The following is a 14,147-nucleotide window of genomic DNA, read 5'->3' as shown; positions in this document are numbered from 1 at the left end:
CTTTGGTGATGGTCAACAACAAACAGGATATATCTCAGCCCATTACAAACAGGCATTTAGATGAAATCCAACTGCATCCTGTTAAAGAGTACCTCCGTCTTCCTATGCGACTTAATACTACAATGGATCTCCTCCATGCATTCATTGGTTGACATGTCACACATCTATGGCATAGTTCTTCAACTAAAACCCTGAATTGGGGATTAAACCATCTTTGCCTGAATAATCTCACCATTGCATCTCGTCTGATGTGTGCAGGGCCATGAAAATGTCTTGTCATGGGAAATCATAAGCTATCTGGTAACACAGGTCTTCCATCAGCTGAAACCCAAATGTCCTTGGCATTTTTAAAACATTCTGCTCTGATCCATCCTTGCTGCTTCTGAAACTTTTTCTTCCAAACTCTTGATTTCCTCCCACGTATCAGCTACTGACAACAGAATTGAAAAGGTGGTGTCCTCATCAGATTAATTTGTATAATCTCTGTTAAATGTACATGCCACAATCACACAATACTGAGCAACTTCGTCAGCATATCTGTTTCCAATAGTTACATAAACATTTCCACTCCTGTGGGCTGCACATTTAACTACTGTAATTTCTTGTGGCAATTGTAATGCTTCCAACAATCTCATCACATATTCCCTATTTCAGATTGTAGAGCACGATGAAGTCATGAATCCCTTTTATGACCCTATCTGTCCAAAGTCATGGACCACACCAAAGCCATATTGACTATGTTTAAATATAATCACTCGCAATTGAACTGAAAGATAGCAGGCTAGTGTAAGGGAGATCAATTTTATCTCTTGTACAAAAGTAACACCTTGAAGCCAGGAGACGGCTACTACTTCCGGAACTGTAAAAACTGCATAAAATCCCTCATTGTTTCCTAAATATGAGCCGTCTACAAAGATTACATAGTCATGTTCATCAAAGGGTTGGTTTGGTGCACAGATCTGTAGCTTTGAGACAGTCATTCTTGACCTCTTCCTCATCGATTTCATTTTCAGGCAAAGGCACAAATGTAACTGGACTGAGAGTATGACATCTTTTAAACATAACATTCTCTTCAGCAAGAATCAATTGTTCGTATTTTGTAAGTTTGCAGTTTGTCAAATATTAAGTTGAAGTATAAACTAGCAAAATCTCGACAGAGTGAGGGACCATCACTGTAAGAGGATGTCCCATAACTACGCTCTTGCTCTCTCAATACTAACACCAACCACCACAACCGCTTCAAGGCAGCCGGGCAATCTTGCAGCAACAGAGTTGAGTAGTTGAAAAATGTGCCCCAGGTCCTCTAGAATCTCTGTGCAACTGAGTAAGCACTGAGAGAGCACAGTGAACATTTTACTGGAATCAGGCATTCCTAGTGCCGGGGGCATGACAGAGACTTTCTGTCAGCTATAGGAACCCTTTTAAGTAGTTATTGTCCATTAGAAGCAGATCAACACATTCTTGTGAATAAGCCTCAGTAAAGGTTTGGCCACTGGGGAAAAGTTAGATATCCACTGTCTAGAGTAGCCCACCATTCCCAGGAGCGTTCTGACCTCTTTCTGTGTTTTGGGTGGATTCATTTTCAATATTGCTGTGATTCTCTCTGGTGACTACTTCCTCATTCTCTTCTCAATGACATGTCCTAAATACAGGATCTGTTTCTGGCAGTATTGTAGTTTACTATGGGACACTTAGGGCCAGATTTAAAAAACCTTTAGTGCCACCTTGACCACATTAGCATAATTTTTTGCGCTAATGTGGCATTGGGTTGGCAAAAACGCTGTGTCATATTTTCAAAGTTGCACAATGCGTGCATTGCACCACTTTCTACACCCTTGCATCTCATTATGGCTGCATCAGGGATAATGTATGCAAGAGGGGTGTTGCCCCGTTAGGAGGCCCAGAAAAATGGCGCGGTGGAATCTATGCGATTCCACTGCACCATTGCTAAGTAATACGAGGTGAGCTCCCAATGCCTGGGATGGCTACCCCTGACATAACACCAGGAGACACATGAGGAGATAGCCTTCGGTGCTTTATGAAAAATGGTAAACGCTCTCATCATCAGTGAGGCTGCCACATTGCAGGCTAATTATGAGGTGAGCCTATGTTGTCCGGGCTTGTCGCCTTAATTCAACCCCCATGCAGGACTCTGCCTGCTCCGATATCAGGGAGCCTTTCGGTTTGGGCTTCATGTTGAAATCAGGCACACTGGTGGGTCACTGTGACCTGGCCCTAAAGTTTCCTTTCCCCCGACCATAAGTAGTGGCAGGGGCCTGCGGCATATTAGCTAGTGTAATATGGGCCAGGGTATGGTGAGTGTTGTTGGCGTCCTCATTCCCATTTAACAATGCAACAGCCTCAATCTCATCACAGCCATGCCATGTCGTAGGCCCGAGTCCACGTTGTCGCTTGATGAGCTCTTGCGGGTGTCCGTCTGGTACCTTTTTTAGTGGTCCCAGCCTCACTGGTCACCGAATGTGGGTCTTGGACCCCTGCCACCTTCATTTTCTGAGAGAACGCAATGGAGCTATGGTGGATTACGTTGACTCAGCCATGATGGCTCTACTGTTAATTTGTTGAAGATCCTGTACATTTCTATACTTGCTGGAGGTTTCTGTAAACCCATAATTGGTGAACTGCAAGGGCTTCCAACTATTCCTCTAAAAATTCCTTGTTTTATCATCAGCTAAGTAACGGATTCATTCTAGCCATCATTTCAGGTGTGAGATCATTTGGTGGTATCTTTTGAAAATCTGCATTCTATTTTATTGTTATTCAGACTGGTTCTACACCTTTGTTTAGTCCAATGTATTTCCCTAAAAAAATTCCCAAAACTCTGATTTTGCAGTATCTCGTAAATCAGGAGGTAAATCCTCTACTTTTCTTACAGTGTAAAATACAACAGCTGTTTCCTGCCTTGCCATTTTGAATTCAACATCCTTATCCTGTGTTTGAAATTCAACACCATCCGGTGTGCAATTGTGGTATATAGTGCAATTTACCATGCCCAAATGATCCATTCCTAATAGATTCATATAGCGATTTAGACAAAACAAATTAGTGATTTTCCTCAAATGAAATTATTTTGAAAGGAACTTTCTTTGAAACAGGATTAGTTATTTGCTTATTTGTAAAACCTATGACTTGGATCTTTTTTGACAAGCGGGTTGACAAGCTGGGACTTCCGCTGTTCTAACAGTGAAAAAGGGAGCACCTGTGTCGATGAGAAGCGATACGTGGTGGCCATTTACCTCTATTTCTACAAATGGTCCACTCTGGTCTACTTCCAAGACTAAGCCATGTACACAATTTTCCTCCCCCCACAGGCACCATCATTGTGAACTGTAGGAATCAAACTCTCATTCTCAAACATGCTGAACTGTTTCAACACATTCTGATTTTGGAACAGATTTGAGTTTGCTCTTGCTGCTTGTTTCATATTAAATCTAGGGTTGTACATGTTGTGTGAGGCCTTTGCAGCTTGTGGGACTTGCATCATAGGAACCTCTGACTAATATGGTGTCTGAAATAGCTGAACTGGGACCTGAACTGGAACATTTTGCATCCTTATTTGATTTACACTTTGCATTTGCCCATCACCCCTTACTTGATTAGGATTCTATATACACTCCCTCCCAAAGTGAGTTTGTTACAATAGTGATAAGGAGTCACTTTTTTCAATTTTGCAAAATCTATCCCTGAATTAAATCAATCGGAGCCCCTCAACCTCTTCCTTGTGAAACGCCAACTCCACTTTGTGCACTCTATCTTGTTATGTCATGTTATATAGATTTGTATAGCGCACTAATCACCCAAGAGGGTATCCAGACACCCACCATTTTAGGGAACCAACACCTTGTATTCCCCCAATATTTCCTACATGCAGCTGATTTCGAAACCCTTTCTGAGCCAGCTTTGTTTGGGCCAACATGAATTTTTCATTAAATCTTCTCTGCTACATCTCTGGTTCATCACTACAGTATTTTGCATACTTCAAAATCTCACCTGGGGGTCTTGTCTGCCAGCAAATCACATTCTGTTGTTTATACCTATTTATTCCTGGTCGTAACTCAAAAACTAACTGTGACACAAAACTGTTTTTGTCCGCTGTGCTATTTTAATACTTGTAACAATTGTTCATAATAAGCATGCACTGAGCCATCAGATTTTTGAGTAGTTCCATTGACCTTTAACCAATCAATGTCCCTCACTGGAACTTTTCCTTTCATATAAGTAATCATCTAATTTTACATTGTCATCACTATAGGTTAAAATGCACGGGTACATACATGTCTTGGTGGCTCTGTATGTGGCCATTGCACAGCTATCTTACATTCAGCCCATAAATCACTTGGTGCACATTGTCACAAAAGTGTTGAAGTCTGTCCACAAAACCTTCAACATTTTCACAAACATTTCAACTTGTGTATAGCACTGGACAATTTTGGAAAGTTGTTTGCACATGTTGCAAGATCCTCTCTGCTTCATGATACCTGAACATACCCTCCACCCGGTATCCCCCTTATTGGGAAAGTTAGAGCCTCATTTTCATCTGAGGGTACTGGTGGTGGCTTGCCATTTACCTCTGTAGTATCTAACTGTTTCTTTTTCTTCCTTTGTTTCTTTGCCCACTTACTCTCTGATCTGTCGAAATTGCTTCATTTCCAAATGCACTTCACCAATTCAGCAATGTGCTGTCTCATTTCTGAGGAATGTATGGTCACAGTTGCTTCAACATCTAACTATGCCCTCAAACCTTTCTGCAAAGAAATACCCGTAGAGAGGTCCACCTCGTATTTACCTGCCAATTCTTCCACCTTTTTGTGTGTGGCAGTGGCACATCTTGTGATTTCCTTCCTCAGGTATGCCAGTTAATTCTCCTGATATTGATTCAAATGTGAAATATTAAAAAAAAAACTAATAATCTCCTCCAATTCCACCTTCAATTTTTGTACATCTAGTGGTCTTGCCCTTTCTTGACTTGCAGGTGTTCTCTCTGCATCTCCTGTTCCTTTATTATCAAGTGTTTATTCAAATAAAGGAAGAAAGAATCCATCATGAAATGGTCTTCTCTCTCCCTGTGCAATTTGGGTTGTAAAAACAATACTTAACCCTTCTATCAATTATTAAACATTCTGGAGTGGGGTCCAAGCAACACTTGTGAGCTTTGCGATGTTAGGATAAAACCTGTTGTGACTACCCCTCCTACAGCTTCTGGAATTACATAATTGAGACCAATATTGACTGATGCAGTTGCAACAGGAATTGCTAATGTCTGAGATGATACAGCTTGTGACACTTGTGCAAGAACAACCTCAATAGAAGCTGTAATACCTGATGCAATTACAGTAGTGGCTGAGTGAGCTGGCACAGCTGTAACTGAGAGTGTTGGAGGTGGTACCCCAATCTGAATTACATTTGGGTCAGCAGGGGCAGCAGCCACTTTACCACCAGTAGCCGTAACACTTTCTGAACTAGACGTTGGAGCCGCATATGGTGGTGGACATGAGGACAACAAAGCATCTAGTATGTCATCCCCTGAATCCCTTTCAGTATCAGTTTGCCATGCAGCCTCTTCATCTTCCTTTCCCTGCTTTCAATTCTTTTCAGGCTTTTCTGTCATTATTGCTGTGTACATTCTAGTCGCCTCAACTACACGTTTCCTCCAACTCTGCTCTCGTTGCTTTATTTTGGTACCTTTCTTTCTTGTGGAAATCTTAGTAATCCTTCTTTTTTGGTGATTTTCGGCCATTGACAAAGCCACACACATGTATGAAGACCTACATTTGTCGCCATACAAAATAACCTGGCATACCTTCTGGTGGAGCCTCCTCAGCTTCATGGACAGAGGCTCACACATCACCTTTCAATAAACCTCCAAGGGCTTTAAAACATTTAATGATTATAGAAATTCAACAAAAAATAAACAAATATTGATTAAGTTCATTTCAATATTTTTGTTCAGTTCACAGTTCCATTCAAATCAGTATTCGCTTCCAATTCCAACTCAGTTTTCTTTTCATGAGCCTAAAAAAAACAGCACACGATGATTGGCCAACCAGTCCCAGCGCAGCACTTTGTACTGATTGACCTATCCCAGTGCTGCACACTCTGGCACAATTCTCACTCCATACAGCAGGTCACCCTCCTTTCCGATTTCCTTGTACACTAAATTCCAGAACATTAAACAAGCATAATAAACAAATAAACTCTTCTCTGCTCCACAAGAGAATTCAAAGTAGTTCATTCACACAGGAAACTATTGGGAATAACATTTACCAAAATCCCCGCATACACACACAGATGAAATCCCGAACAGCAGGAAATCACCCTGACAAAACACATAACTTCAACACAATATCGTAAGCTCAACATAGACAAATGTGATGCACAATCCAATCGCAGCCACCTTCAGAACAGCAAAGTTCGAGCTTTGGACGTAAGGGGCATGGGCAATTTATAAACTTGGACAATTTATTTCAGCTCCTTTTTCTCCTGCCTGTGACATTAACTGTCCTCTTGTTACCACTTGGCAGCCTGGTGTTTTTCTATCTCAGTCATTGAGGATAATCATTAAATAACTTCTGATGCTGGTCGTATGGACCTTTGTTGGTCAAAAAGAGAATGTAACCCTTTTGCTGCTAGCCCCCTTACCCAGTGGTAAGCCTTTTTTTGGCTATTTGAGGTAGTCTTCTCTTAGGCCCCCCCTAACCTTTTGTCCACATAAGGGCACATCAACTAATTTTACTTCAGTTTTCAGTGAAATTACCTCAGCACACTGTGTGCACTGATCATCATTTCACTGAAAACCCAAAACAGCTTCAGTAGCTAGGGAACCTATTCCAGAGCTCCAGAGGCTGTTTTGGCAGAAACAAAATCCCTCTGGTGTCGGCACCAGAGGGATTTCCAATGCCATATGCTCGAATGGCTGGGAGCCGTCCAATGCACTGTGACCAGGCCCGCATGGAAGGAATATTCAAACGCGCTGTTCCGGTGTACCAGAGTTTTATTGGATCAATGTGGTAATTGGTGAGTTAAGGTACAGGTATGTTTGAGGTTTTCTTCTTGGGCGGTGGATGGAATGCCTATTTCGGTTGTGGATTATTCTTCACTCGTCTCTCTCTTTGTTTTCTTGGCGTACAGGTGTCCCCGGGAAGTACATGTGGAGAGAACAGAGAAAATATGTTAAGTAGTCAGGTTGCCTTTGTTTTGGTCTTTTATTATGTTTCCTTCCTGTCTTTCTCTTTCCTTAACAGGGTTTTGTTATCTGTCTCTCTTCTGTTTTCTGTCTTTTCTATGCGCTGTCCTGGAACAGTCCGCTTGGCCTTATTATATTGCTCAGTGCCTCTTTTCCTTTCTTTGGTGCCTATGCCATTTGTGCCCAGTGCCTTTGAAGTGCAATATTCTAATAAAAGTGCTTTATGTTGCTCAATTGGTGGTTTGTCTGTTCCCCCCCCTCCCTCCTTGCAGTGCCCGTTTTGTTCCCCTTTTTGTTATCACCTCCTTTCTCTCTTCTTCCCCCCCTTTTCCATACAGTTCTCTCACACTCTCTCTCTCGTTTTCTCACAGGGACGTGATCCCACGCACCTGGAGTTGCCACGCTTCTCCAGAAGCGTGGCGGTCAGTAGCGTTCCGTCCTCCCGGTTGCCTGTCTCTGCTGAACACGTCAGACGTCTCCGGTTGTCTTCCCGAGTAGAAGACGGGATTTGCTGTTTCCCTTGTCTCGCGGCGCCACCACTCTCCCTCTCCTTCGTCCTTCTGATGTGCGGTGTCCTTCTCCTCTCGTGGTCAAGTTTCTTCCTCCTCCTGTGGTCGTTCGTCTGTGTCTTCCGAACCGCCGACATCCGCAAGTGCTGCCAGTGTCAGTTTTGACCTCTCAGCGGACCGCCATTCATGACCATCCCACCAATCACGGGACGGGAGGCAGGTCAGACTAAGAGCACCAGGGGCAGAGTCAGCACAAGACAGGGCTGTGTGCGGGCGATCGCAATACAGCCCGTCACATGCACATACACTGCAGTATCAACGACTCCCACCCGTCCGATGCATACATGGGGTTAAAAGAAGCAATCATTTACTTCACACACCATGATAAGTGAAGTCCACTTGGGGTTCCACAATAATCAAATGAGAGAGTTGGTGTGAGTTCAAGGGTTTTATTATCAATTCTAATAATATTCAATTTGTTTTATTTAGTCATTTTTAGACTTTAGCCATCTTTATTGCAAATTAGTTGGTATTTCAAAACAAGGTAAAATACTAAATTACTGAAGATTACCAATAAATTAGAGACGATACTGCAAGTGTGTTCCATAAAGGAATTTCCCTAATCTAAATTAAGGATTAGAATAGCAATTGCATAAATAAGCCAAAGACAAGGTGTCAGTTTAGAAAAACAAAAAAGAGTTCTGATGAGAGAATAAAATGCACAAGCATGAAGCCTTTGCACTTAAGCAATAAAGACATTCTTAATCTTGAAAGCATTCTCAGCTATAAATTTGCAGACATCTGAAAAGGAAAGGGCTTTGATGCAGATCTCTCCTAAAGTGATACAATCCTAAGAAACTCAGAAATAAAGTTGTAGAAAGAGAGAGTCAGGGAGAGACCTCCTCGCTAACACTAGGAACACACACTGTTCTTGGCATCCAGTAGGATTTCAACAAACCCCTGGGAGCTGGTAAACAACAGGACACTAAAACAAGTCCTTGAAAAGATACTTTGCCCGCATCTTGTGGTTCAGGCAGTTGTTTGCATGAGTCATGCATCCTGCCATCTCTTCTCGTCCTGGTGAGAACCTCACTATCAGTTGACTAATACATAACAAATGTCTATTCATTAACCAATAGAAGGCTTCTGGAAAGTTACATTATCTGCAGGGGAAGAGATACATATTGTGGAAAAATCAAGCCTTTCAATGCTAATGTATAAACCACTGTTAATATGGCATCAGTAGTTAGGCTAACTTAAGTCAGTACATTACGTTACTTAATTTGTATGCTTGCGACGCCTACTTGAAAGTTTGTATCTAATATATGTTCGTTATTTTTACATGGACTTTAGCATTTTCTATTTAAAGAATTTTTTGTTTACTAAATAAGGCATTTGCTCTGTCAGGAGAGTGCAGAAATGTTCCCTTTTTATAAAGATATTGAATATTTCTGCTCTCTCCTTGCGCTGCCAAACTGTATACTGCCTAGCACCAAGGCAGGCATTGTTGCACCATAGTGCAAGGGGGCCCATAGTGTAAGGGTGCCTGTGTTATGGGCAGGATTGTTTTTGATGAGGAAGGTATACCTTTCTGCACATAAATAATCCTTAGAGGCATATTTGTCTTTCTATGTGTGCTGCAGAATGGAGAGAGGAAGTAATGAGGAGAAATAAAGATATTACCCCCTCTTATGTCTCAATCAGACAAGCAGAACTTTTTGGTGCAAACCCATGTGTACAAGTCTTTGTAAATCTGTGTTTGTATCAATAGCCATGGATGAATACATGGGAATGCTTATGCTCCACCCATGATAGCCTATGTGGCGCAAAGTAAGGTAAGGCAGTGCTATGCGCTTCCTTGCATTACTTTGTAATTCCTAAACCATTCAAAGAGACTTTGAAAGGCTTAGTAAATGCCGAAAATGATTTTTCAGTGGTGCTGCTCCACAAAAGTAATGCAACCCTAATGCAGAATTATAGTTAATCTGGGCCTCTGAATATTTCATGAATGTCCCTTCAGAGCATCTTTCAAATACTGTGTTTTTTTCTGATTTTTTTGAAGATTTTGTTGTAAAACACACCAATTAATGTAAGCTTGTTGTGATTCTTATGATGAGAATGATTCAAGGGGGCTCTGGCTTTGCCCATGGTGAAAGTGGTGAGGGCATGATGGGAGGGCCAAGAGTAAAGTGGAAAGCTGAAGTGAGTATTTTCTGCTCGCTCCGTACATGCTGCAGGAGGAAGGAGAACTGGGGCCGGGCATAGCTCCTCTGTTAGGCCCAACTTCAGTGTCTTTGTGTCCTGGATTACAGAGCTGGTAATTCTGGGGCTACAGACACTGGAAAATCCCTAATTGTACCCTATGCCCCCTTCAGAGATCACACTCCAGACAATTTGCTTCATTGGTCCCACAGCTATGCACTCTAGTGCTTGAAAGTCATTAGTTAATTTTCCCCTTTGACACAACTAATTACACATAATAAAGGTTAATATCCAGTCATTGGCATTAGTTGACTTAGAGAAGTAAGAACAATAAAGACAAACATACATTTCTGGCAGTTACAGGATCCTAAAATGTAGTGCTTTGAAAACTGAAATATGGGACATCATAAAGTGTGAGAAAATGTGGCATTTTCGCATTTTCACTGTAATTGCAATAGGGTATTTGTGGTTCATAAGCAAAATCTTCCTGTGACTCTCTGTACGTATTGTGAAAGCTGGCAGATGATCATGCTAGTTTTTGGTAAGTGACTCTTGTTAAAGAACCTGAACACCATTGTTGGGCTTTTGGAGGTAGGTAGAGGTATCCTCTTAATCACCGCCATTCAAGGCAGATCTAAAAAGCCAAGTTTTAACTCCTTTCCATAAGGCTAATAAAGAGGAAATGGATATATTCTCTAAACAAGTTCCATAAACTAAAAGTGAGAACAATCTGTGTCAACATACTGAGCTTAATTGAATTCCTAGATTTAATAAGTCAGCAGACTTTGGGAATTTATCTTTGATAAATGCAGGAGAGTGGGCATTTATGGCATTATGAACTGTGTAAGCTGTTTGTACTTGAAAGTTACAACCATTCAATTATCTTCTAAAAGAGATTAGCCAAACAGAAGTGGGAGGAAACAGTAACAATGCAAGTCATCTGGTTGTAGGTTGCATAAAGGTGATGAGTTAAGAACGAAGGCAAACCTGAGTAGAGAACATTGGCCTAATTAATCTGTGCATCAACAATGTCTGTCATAGTTGTCCCTGTCCATCAATCAAATCAAATCAAATTAATCAAATAGTATTTATGAAGCGCTGCTTGTCACCTGAGCAGGTGTCCAGGAACTGTGCTGCTGCGTCTGTCAAAGAGCCAGGTTTTGAGCCTCTTTCTGAGTGTCAGCGAGGGTGATGTGAGAAGATGGAGTGGGAGGGCATTCCAGAAACTGGGAGCAAAGTAGGAGAAGGAGTGACCTTCGGTGTGGCTGCGTCCAATGCGTGGTAGCTGAGCGAGAGATTGGTGGGCGGATTGGAGGTTCCTCAGAGATAAATGAAATCTCAGGCAGTGGTTAAAGTATGTGGGTCCTTGGTTGTGGAGGGATTTGTAGGCATGCATCAGAAACTTGAATTTACATCCTTTATGGATGGGGAGCCAGTGGAGGTCTTTCAGGTGTTGGGTGATGTGGGTCCTCTTAGGCAGGTTGAGGATCAGTTTGGCTGCTGAGTTTTGGATCGTCTGGAGTCTTTTCATGAGCTCAGTGGAGGTGCTGGCGTAGAGTGCATTGACATAGTCCAGTCTGCTTGTGATAAGAGCCTGCATCACTGTTCTCCTGGTATTGACTGGGAGCCACTTAAAGACTTTGCGGAGAAGTTGGAGGGTCTAGAACTAGGAAGAGGTGACTGTTCATGGAGAGTTTGCTGTCCAGAATGATGCTGAAGTGGTGTGGGTAGTCTTCAGTAGTGGGGGTGGGTCTGAGTTCTGATGGCCACTAGCAGTCATTCCAGGGGGAGATGTGTCTACTGAAGACAGAAGTACTTTTGTTTTGCTCATGTTGAGCTTCAAGCAGTGGTTTTTCATTCAGGATGAGATGCTCTTCATGCAGTTTTTTGAAGTTGGTATGTGGAATGTGGATGGCACCGGGACACCCACTGCAAAATGAATAATGGCAGGTTCTTCATGGGCTACTTCTGCGGCCCCCAACATTTAAGAAGGGTGTGGGGCCCCGGGTGTCACTGGGGCACCCATGGTAAATGTACAAATTTCGGTAACTCTCACCTGTACCTAGGATGGGTGCTGCCTGGCGAGCCAGGATGTGCCACAGCAGCCTTGCGGCTCCTTCCGTAGTCCCCAAGTGTACATAAAGCGTGGGTGTCCCTGATGGAACCAGGACACCCAAAAATAATGTTTTTTAAAGGAATAATAAATGAGTGTCAGGAGCTGCTCATTTATTATTCACTACTCCCTAACAGGGAGCACCCCATAATGCCCTTTAACATCCATTTAATTATCTTTTTTGATCCTGGTGGTGCTCCTAGCAGGGGCTGGGGCACCACCAAGCATTTTCTTAATCTTGTGGAGGGTTTTAGGGAGTTCAGGAGCCCCCAGCAACATTTAAAAAATAATCACAGTAAGTTGCCTGGGTTTTTTAATCCATGACCCAAGGAGAGATTACCATTATTTTTAAAGCACTCTTTGCAGGAGTTGTATTCTCTTCTGCTGGAATGCAGGGACCCTATATTCGTTCTATGGCTCCATTTTGTGGCCTGAAAAAAACCCCTCAAATGCATGTTTATTATTGTTTTAAAAAATGATTTATTTAAAATATTTTGTGAAACTAAGGGGCATATTTATAGTTGTTTTGTGCTGAATTTGCGTAATTTGTTTAATGCAAGACGTGGAAACTTACTTTGTGTCAATGAGATGCAAAGTAGGCGTTCCTGTGCAAAAAATTACCTGTGGTCTTAGCGCCATGTTTATCCCCCTTGCTTAAATCACGCATGAGGGGAAGAGGAGTCAATTAATGGTGCAAAGCATGCTTTGCTCCATTATTTAACACATGGTCAGGGCAGGCGTTAGGAGACCACTGGGCCTATTTCCATGGTGGAACACCATTGAATAAGCCCACAGGTTCCCTCCCCTGGCCCCAGGGACACTCCCACCCACACCAGAGAATGGGGGACCCCATCCCAGGTACGTATAGGTAAGTATTTTTTTTAAAAGTGCCATTAGGGGCCCTGAAGTGGGCCTCCCTACATGCAACTGGGTGCAATGGCCATGCCCAGGGGACCTTGGTTCCCTGTGCTGGCCATTTGGGTGGTGGGCATGACTCCTGTCTTTTTTAAGACAGGAGTCATGTGGTATGGATGGTTTTGTGTCAGAAAATGACGCTAGGCTGGATTTGTTTTTACTCTAACCTGCCTAACGTAATTATTTGGTGCAAAACCCCCTTCTTCCATACTGCCAGCCCCACCTGGATAACAAATTTTTTTTTACGCTCGCCTACCCTTTGCACCTGCTTGCACCATTCCATAAATATGGTGCCCGGCTGGTACTCAGAAATGGTGCAAGCCGGCGCTAAACTTTTTGGTGCAAAGTTGCGTTAGTGCAGTTTTTCACCAAAAGTATAAATGAGGGCCTAAATATGTTTTTAATAAAAAATGATGTGCGTATATATAAAACTAACATGTCACTATTATTATTATTGGTGACTTTTTGACAAAGCCAATAGGTCTGCTTGGTGTGCTCACCTCCTATTTAGGCCTATAGATCTGCTATGTGTATTTATATATTTAAAAAAGGAGGTTAGGCTCCTGTGGATTTTGGGTGCAGTGCCTGGTTGCAGGCCATGTGCTGCACCCAATCTTGCTCAGGCCTTCAACACACACAGCCATACTCAGCAGGAATTGGGCAATCGTGGGGGTCTGGCCACAGGGCCTGGCCTGTGGTGAGGCTCAGCTCCCAACCAAGGCTGAAACACATGGTCAAAGGTCATGCGCTGCAGTGGGGATGGGCAGCTGCAGAGTGTTGCATGATGATGGATGTCTTACATTAAGTTAACAAATTATAGAAATTCATGGAAAGAAACAAGGTAAAAGTGACGGTATAGCTAGGATGTGAAATAAATTATATCTTACTTTACATTTAAAAAAACCTTAAAAATTAATTGAAAAAAATAAAGGATGTTATAGTTAGGTGAAAATGTCAGTTAAAAATATAACATTTTAAACTATCAAAACCATTGAAATTGTCCAGTTCTCACTATCTCAAATAACTATAACTTTTGCCCCGCGTAACTATAACACACACCTCTCAATGCAGTGCTATTACCTGACTTATTACATCACTCATGACAACTTCTATACCATCATTGATAAAATCACTGCAACATCTGAAATGACATCATGAAATTGGATTACTTGGAATGGCCAGCTGCCCACATCAAGGAATAATCACA

Source organism: Pleurodeles waltl, chromosome 5 (assembly GCF_031143425.1).
Source record: "Pleurodeles waltl isolate 20211129_DDA chromosome 5, aPleWal1.hap1.20221129, whole genome shotgun sequence".
NCBI lineage: Eukaryota > Metazoa > Chordata > Amphibia > Caudata > Salamandridae > Pleurodeles > Pleurodeles waltl.
The sequence above is the reverse complement of the archived record's forward strand: the minus strand, read 5'-3'. Positions refer to the sequence as shown.